Consider the following 8,146-nt stretch of genomic DNA (forward strand, 5'->3'; position numbering starts at 1 on the left):
CAAGAAACAAAAAGGAAGCGTGGCAGGAAAGTATTTCTGTGACCCTCAGAGAGGCTCACTCCTAACGACTCGAACCGCCTTCATGTTTCTGAAAAAACGGAAATAGGCTGTAGGAACTCTTGGGGCAGAGACGAGCCCTGGTGGGATAAAAGGCCCTCACATTGTTGAGTCCGCAGGATAGGATGGCAGGAGGGATTCAGCTCAATGCCCCATCTGCTGGTTAGGGATCTGGAGCTCATCCTTGCCTGCTTTGTAACTGTAAAGCCTGCACTCCTCAGTGCCACATAGCCCTGAAACAGAGGGGCAAAGCCTGGGACACCACTGCTGTGAGCCCCTGCGTTAGATGAGTAAACCAGCACTGGGGGTTGCCACCAGCTCTGGCAGAGCTGGCCCCGAACGTTGCTGCCCATCACTGACTGCTGCCCATCACTGACGGCTGGCATCACAGGGTCAGAGAGGGAAGAGTAACTCTTTGGGTGTGGAGTGAGGCTGCAGACACTACTGGCCGATCCCCCACATACTGTGGGACCAGCCTCTCAAAGTTGAGGCAGGACCTAGTGCTGGACAACATATTGTCACAGGAGTGCAGGTGTGGGGGAGCTCGAGGCAGCACAAAGGCACAGGAGGCCTGCAGAGAGACACCAAGAGCCCCAAAATAAAAAAATACCAGTTATATGTGCCTCGTTTAACACACAAAGGGGTAAAACATACCTGTTATGACGAGCTTCGCTGCAGTTTTGCCAGAGGCATGTATTGTCAGACCGTGTTTTCTGAAAGTTATTCACCATTTGTGTGTGCACTGCGGTAAACTGGCAGTAATAAGGCATTTTCGAGGTGCACTAATGTAATCTGAATACTGCATCAGTGGCATTGGCGTGGTCTAAGCAGACCACTGTATCTCAGGGTTGGATTGGGATAAAACATCGGCCCAGGCACGCTAAAAAAAAGTGGCCCACTTTTGCATATTGCCTTTCCGCAAACCACTGCTTCTCCGAAAATCTATAAAAAAGGGGGTGGGGGTTAAAAAAAACGCATGGATGAGTTTACACTGGTGAAACACACCTGAAAACAAGTGAGGCCACTTCTGCTCGGGCCCTCTGCCCCCCTTCAATATGCACACATTAATGGACCGGCCCAGCGAGAAAAAGGGAATGACACCTCTGCTGTTAATAAAAGGGAAGTAATGGACGAACATCTCCCTCCACTCATGCACCCACTGGGCCACTGGTGGCATCGAACAAGGCAGAAGCCGCCCAAATCGGCCCCCCCGGGCTGCTCAAAAAAGCAACCCACAGCAGGAATTCGGATACCGGCCCCTCGGGCATGGCCCGAATGCCCGTGTTACCAATCGGACACTGCTGTATACAAGGGTCTTTGGTGAGACACAGTCCTTTGCAGCTAGGGGGATGTCAGGCAGTTCTTGCTAGCTTGTTTCTTAGAGGGTCTGCTGCACCCAATGCCATGCTTCCTATGGTGTGTATGTCACATTGTGAGAGCTGCTTGTTGCCTTACCTCACAAGGGAACTCCTGGACAAATCCATCCACTAAAGCTTTAAAGAGACAATCAGCAACTGAAGGCAAAGACCCGAGGAGGGCGGGAGCGATGGATGTCAGTGCTAGGGCGAGGTGGGAAACTTGGGCTACTGAATGCCGTGGGCAGTAAAATGAGGATTACCTCCTATCGCCCTGAGACCTTAGCCCCCCCTTCCCCCGCAGCAGGACATCCACTCTGTCTACCCTCCTCTGTTTAAAGGAGGACACTTGAAGGACTCTGCAGCAATTTTCAGTGGCCTGTACTTTCGACCAGTGGTCCCTAGCCCCTTTGCCTCTTCCACCTCAGACATCACCACTTAGCCAGTTAGCTGCTCAACAAATATCCAGAACGGAAGCTATCTTCACTGTAAAACATCATAGTTAGCACAGGTGCGGGCATGGGGGTGGGAATCAGGGAGGAGGGCCAGCCGGGTCAGTGATAAGCACACTGCAGCAGTCAGTAGTATGTCCAGTCCATCTTTGAGACTCATTCAGTACCTGGCTCAGAAGGTATTGCCTTCTGCGTGCACCTGAAGAGCCCTCCCACAGAACACACATGTCCATCAGAAAGGATGTGTCTGAGGATACCGTCACCTTCCAGCATCCACCTGGCCTTGTATTGGCTACAGAGTCAGAGGTAAAGGTAAAGTGCTTAGGGTGTAAGGGATTTGTGTTCAGGATTTTCGTATAGTGTAGAAGTTAGGCAACTGGGGTTAAGGGGACTGAGTTTATCCCTATGATTACATTTATTCAGCATCACAATTATGAATGTGTTTCCTTTAACATGCTGAGCATAATTGTGATTTTTAGCATACCTATGCAAGGAATCAATTCAAATAATTTCTCTTTCGCTGTAGCACTGCAATTAACTCATTTTGATGCAACACACTTCAATTTGTAACTGAAACAATAAAAAGTGGTGAAAAAAATGCTAGAAACCGTTAGTAACATCATAACCAGGTTATGCCTCTCTTTTAATCCTTAAGATGACGCCCTTTTCTATGTCCAAGGGGCCAGACTGGGCAACATGGTCACTTGACGTTAGCAAGACAGCATGACTCTCTGACCTCGGATTGGCCTGAAATGCATTGTCACAACATTCGGGCATGCCTTTTTCTACACTTAAACATGGGCATTCCATTTCCCTTGCTTCCTCTTGTGAAGGGCACCTGAAGTACGCAGTATGTTACTAACCTTGCAAGCATCTATCCATAGCATGTAGTGCTGCAGATTCACATATTCCGCACACCCCCAACATCCAGTGCCTATGGACGCTTAAAGAAACTAATGTTCAGCTGCTTGTAGTGCAAAATGTACTAAAAAATTCAACAAACAATGGCAACAACTCAAAGTTAAAAATAAAATCCAAGCAGGTCTGGCGTACACTGAAGGACTTGTAACCATGCCTCCATGGCAACCGCGGAAATATGGCTGCACCAAGGGGTAACTGGCCAGAGCAGACTGTGCATTTCCAGCATTGAAAACAACTCGAAAGAAGGCCGTGTGACACTCACGTTAAAGTCATCTTCTTTGAAGTTCCAGCATCAGCAATAGCACAATTCCCTGGAATTTCCTGAAACGTGGAAAATGCATCATTTTGTATTTATTTTTCGCCAAATGGCACTGCGTAGCAATATCCTTGTTTTAAAATACATTGGGTCGTACAATGACCCTATGAGACTTTTGAAAATGGACAGTGTAGTAGCGTGGTCCACGCTGTTAAGATGTTGATTAAGTGGGTTTATTGAAGTAGATCATAATGTAGAGTTGATTCAATACAGACCCCCACCAGGAGCAGCCTGCCTGCTGCTCGGCCCATCCTCCAACTGTCACCACCCACACAAGTCACCCAAGCATCCCACTCATGGCCCACACACCCACATTCCACACAGAACCCTCACACTGGCTGAGCAGCGAGGAACAAGATAACAGAGAACATTATAACAACAAGAAGATACTACATTATCTCCTTCCTACAAAATAGAAGAAGAATGAAACCAAACTTTTAAAAACTATAGACAACAAAGTACAACAGAGGTAAATAATCCATAACCCAGGGATGAACAGTAGAAACCACATCATGAGAGGGAAAAGGACTACACAAGGAGGAAAGAAAAGAAATACCCATCATCCTCCTTTAATAAAGAAAAGAAAATGCTAAAACGATATGTATGCTCCCCAAGAAAGGAGAGAAGCCATGTAAAAATGGACTGGGACCCAAATTCCTGCCCCTAAATAAGGGACCAAAGGGTCTAAAACCCAATATGCAGGTGATGAGAAACACCCACTACAACGAAACTGAATGTGCAGCACATGGTGGCTTATGCAAACAAGGAACAAAAACCTTACAACAAGTGGAACTAAAAAAATCCATTCTGCGTGAAAAGTGAAACAAAACCCTAAAGTCATCCCCCATGTAGGGGTACCATGGCTCACAGTGTGGAAATGGGACAAAAACCCATTCCTGCCTGAAAGGGAAACAAACGTGAAAGGGAACCAAACCCCTTAAACCAAACCCCATGTAAGGGCATCATGGCTTACAGTGAGGAAATGGGACTAAAGTCCATTCCTGCGTGAAAGGGAAACAAAACCCTTTACCCAACCCTCTAGTAAGGGCACAGTGTCATAGAGTGTGGATATGGGACTAAAATCCATTCCAAGCGTGAAACCAACTATAAAGAAACAGACAACCACCCTCTTGTAAGAGTAAGTGCACCCAACAAAACGAAATAGGCTAACCCAAAACTTTTGCAGTAGAACCCAAAACAGTTGGCAAACAACTAAATCATGTCACTTTTAAAAACAACATACTATGCATAATATTTAAAACATAGGATGATATTAGCTTTATAAATAATTCAATGGAGATAATGTCAATGGTGTGCCTGTCACCGTGATCTTGCGACACAGGCCAAATCTTTAACAGCTTTCACTCTTGACAATGAGAGCAGAACGTCAAACAAAATAAGTACCAATAAACTAGGCAGGACTTTGTTGGCAAAGTAATTGTAAAAACAGAACACAAAAAGAATGGGAACCTTCTCGTCGGGCCTCTTCATCGTTTGCTTACAGTTCCATGAATAATAGTGACAGTAGAGAGAGGTGGACATTCGTAAACAGCTGAGAATGTTGGATGAAATTAGACGGGCGACTCAACACTGCAGTAGATTCCTAGTGGCACTGTGGAAACCATAAGACATATACCTTGCAGGTATGGATGGAGTAAAACTCCGACCACAGTGCTCATGGGAAACATCCTTTACCACGATGGCGTTACAACGAGGAACATTTACTACGCAACACTTACCTCGTAGACGTCTTCACCACGCGTTCTTCTTCCACGATCGTCTTTACCACGCAAGTCTTCTTCCATCCTCATCGTCTTCTACGTTACTACGTCCTGCGTGAGCGTCATTAGTCTAGTCCTTTTTTACTGTCTAAGGTGAGTTTTCAGCTTGTTTCAGTGGTTGGTGGAAGTAAAGGCTGCTGGTGCAAGGAATGTAGGTTGCAGGTTAGTAAACTAAACTTTAATAATTCAAAAGTTAAACTTAAGCTAACTTAAAAATAAATAAATAAATGTATTTATAAATAAAAGTAATTTGCTTAAAATTAATGTTTTTTTGCTATGCTATGTACATACTTTCTTAATTTGTAGTAAAACTCTTTACAGAAAATGAATTTCCGACACACCTATGTTTTAGAATTGAACGTTGATGGTATGTTGATGGTTTTTACTAAATATGGTTAAGGCTATGTTTATTAGGTTGAAGTTATTTATAAGTTGGATGTTTCAATTAAAGAAGTCATCGTTTTTATTTAACAAGCATTAATAATTTTGAAAGAAAATAGTACGCTATCCTTTAGGTGCGTTATCTTTTAGGAGCAAGATGCTTGGGATACAGGGGTTTTTGGTGGGGTAGTGTTTTTAATACCCAGGTATTTTTTCCTTGTGGGGAAAAAAAAATCCCATAGTATTAAATTTGATTAATGAGTCTCCAATTTTTATTTATGAGAATAATTTGAAGAATTCTTACCATAAAATTACTACGCTAATTTTTGGAGCGGGATGCCTGGGATATAGGGGTATTGGGTGGGATAGTGTTTTTAATACCCAGGTATTTTTTTATAGCGGGGGGAAAAAATCCCTGAGTATTAAATTTAATTTTGAGTGTCCAATCCTTAATTATGAGAAATAGTTTGAAGAATACTTACCATAAAATAACTATGCTAACTTTTAGGAGCGGGATGCCTGAGAGACAGGGGTATTGGGTGGGGTAGTGTTTTTAGTACCCAAGTATTTTTTTCGAGTGGGGAAAAAAAATCCTGAGTATTAAATTGTACGTGTGAATTCCTTGTTTATGTGAAATACTTCGAAGAATACTTACCATGAAATTATTACGCTAACTTTAAGTGGCGGGATGCTCGGGATACAGGGGTATTGGGTTAGGGTAGTATTTGTAATACCCAGGTATCCCTGAGTACTACATTGTAAGTGTGTCTATTCCTTATTTTGGTTAAAAACTAGAAGAATACTTACCATGAAACTACTACGCTAACTTTTAGGAGGGGGATGCTTGGGATACAGGGGTATTTGGTGGGGTAGTGTTTTTAATACCCAGGTATTTTTTCCTAGTGGAGGAAAAAATCCCTGAGTATTAAACTTAAATGTATGTGTCTATTCCTTTTTTTTTAAGTGAAAAAAATTCATTGAATACTTACCATAAAATGACTACGCTAATTTTTAGGAGCGGGATGCTTGGGATACAGGGGTATTGGGTGGGGTAGTCTTTTAATACCCAGGTATTTTTTCCTAGTGGAGGAAAAAATCCCTGAGTATTTAACTTAAATGTAAGTGTCTATTCCTTTTTTAAGAGAAAAAAAATCAAGAATACTTACCATAAAATTACTACGCTAATTTTTAGGAGCGGGATGCCTGGGAAACAGGGGTAATGGGTGGGGTAGTGTTTTTAATACCCAGGTATTTTTTCCTAGTGGAGGAAAAAATCCCTGAGTATTAAACTTAAATGTATGTGTCTATTCCTTTTTTTTAAGTGAAAAAAATTCATTGAATACTTACCATAAAATGACTACGCTAATTTTTAGGAGCGGGATGCTTGGGATACAGGGGTATTGGGTGGGGTAGTTTTTTAATACCCAGGTATATTTTTCACAGAAGGGGAAAAAAGAAATCCCCGAGTATTACATTTAATTCTAAGTGTCTATTCCTTATTTATGTAGAAAACTTTGAAGAATACTCAGCATAAAACTACATCGCTAATTTTCAGGAGCGGGATGTCTGGGATATAGGGGTATTGGGTGGGGTAGTGTTTTAATACCCAAGTATTTTTTTTATTTATAAAAAAAAATCCCTGAGTATTAAGTTGTACGTGTGTATTCTTTATTTAAGAGAAAAACTTCGAAGAATAAACTTCGAAGAATACTTAACATGAAATTACTGCACTGACTTTTTGGTTTTGGAGCAGGATGCTTGGGATACAGGGGTATTGGGTAGGGTTTTAAATTGTTTGGGGAAAAAAAGTATAATCAATTAACGTTAAAAAAAAGATGAATGCAATTATTAATAACCTAATAGACAATTTATATCTTTTTACAACATATGTCACTATGAATCAAACAAATAATAAAAAAAGAAAATAAATTAAGCCATTTTTCAGTTAAAAGATTTATTTATTGAGTAAATAATTTTCAAGAAATTTTTCAAACAAGTTATCAGTTAATTTTAAATGAAGCACAAATAAATTTGTAATCTCAAATTTAATAACATTTAAATTTTTTAGAAATTTTCAAGTCGCACATTGTTTTACATTTTTTTTGCAGTTGGTTGTGCCTCTCAAAATGCAATGGCATGACGACGGGGTGCGGTTAGGATTTGATCTTAATGTGGGAGCTACATTTACTGTATGGAAAGATGTTTGAGATTAATTTAAATAGTGTGGTGAGTTAGATATTTAATTTCTATTTATTACACTTTGATCCCCATGCAAGTTGCCGTAACATGCACTCTTTTACACAAAACATTTCTGGCTAATAAACTGTTAATAAAAGCAATCTTAGACGAAATCAGACACATTTGTTAAGCTATACCTTGCCTAACTTTGTAAATAGTCAAAAATATGAAAATTTGATAAGTTTTGGGGAAAAAAAAGTATTAAACCACAACTGATGTACAGTCAGTTCTAAAAAAAGATTAGCAAGTTGGCAAGATAGTGAAAATCTTTTTTTTGGGAGGTAATTGGGTAAATTTTGAAAAATGCCAATTAAGGTGTTGATTCCGATCCGTTAAAAATATTTTCCGTACCAATCGTACAAGTCCCGTACAAACTGGCAAGTACGATTCGTATGTGAAAAAATCCATACGAATCGCATTGGGAAAATTCCCCGTCACGTCCTCGGGTCGGAAAAAGTATCCGACACGTCCCGGACAGTTTACGTACGAATCGGAAAACTGAAGTCCGAGCGCGCAAGTACGATCCGTCCCATCCGTCCGAATGTACAACCGTATGGAAAAAACACCGTACGGAGCGAACTTCAATAGCAACCATGGAGACGTCCAACCATGTGCCCGCATATGCGCCAAACGCCCCCGTATGTA

This window comes from Triturus cristatus, chromosome 1_1, assembly GCF_964204655.1.
Source record: "Triturus cristatus chromosome 1_1, aTriCri1.1, whole genome shotgun sequence".
In the NCBI taxonomy this organism is placed as follows: domain Eukaryota; kingdom Metazoa; phylum Chordata; class Amphibia; order Caudata; family Salamandridae; genus Triturus; species Triturus cristatus.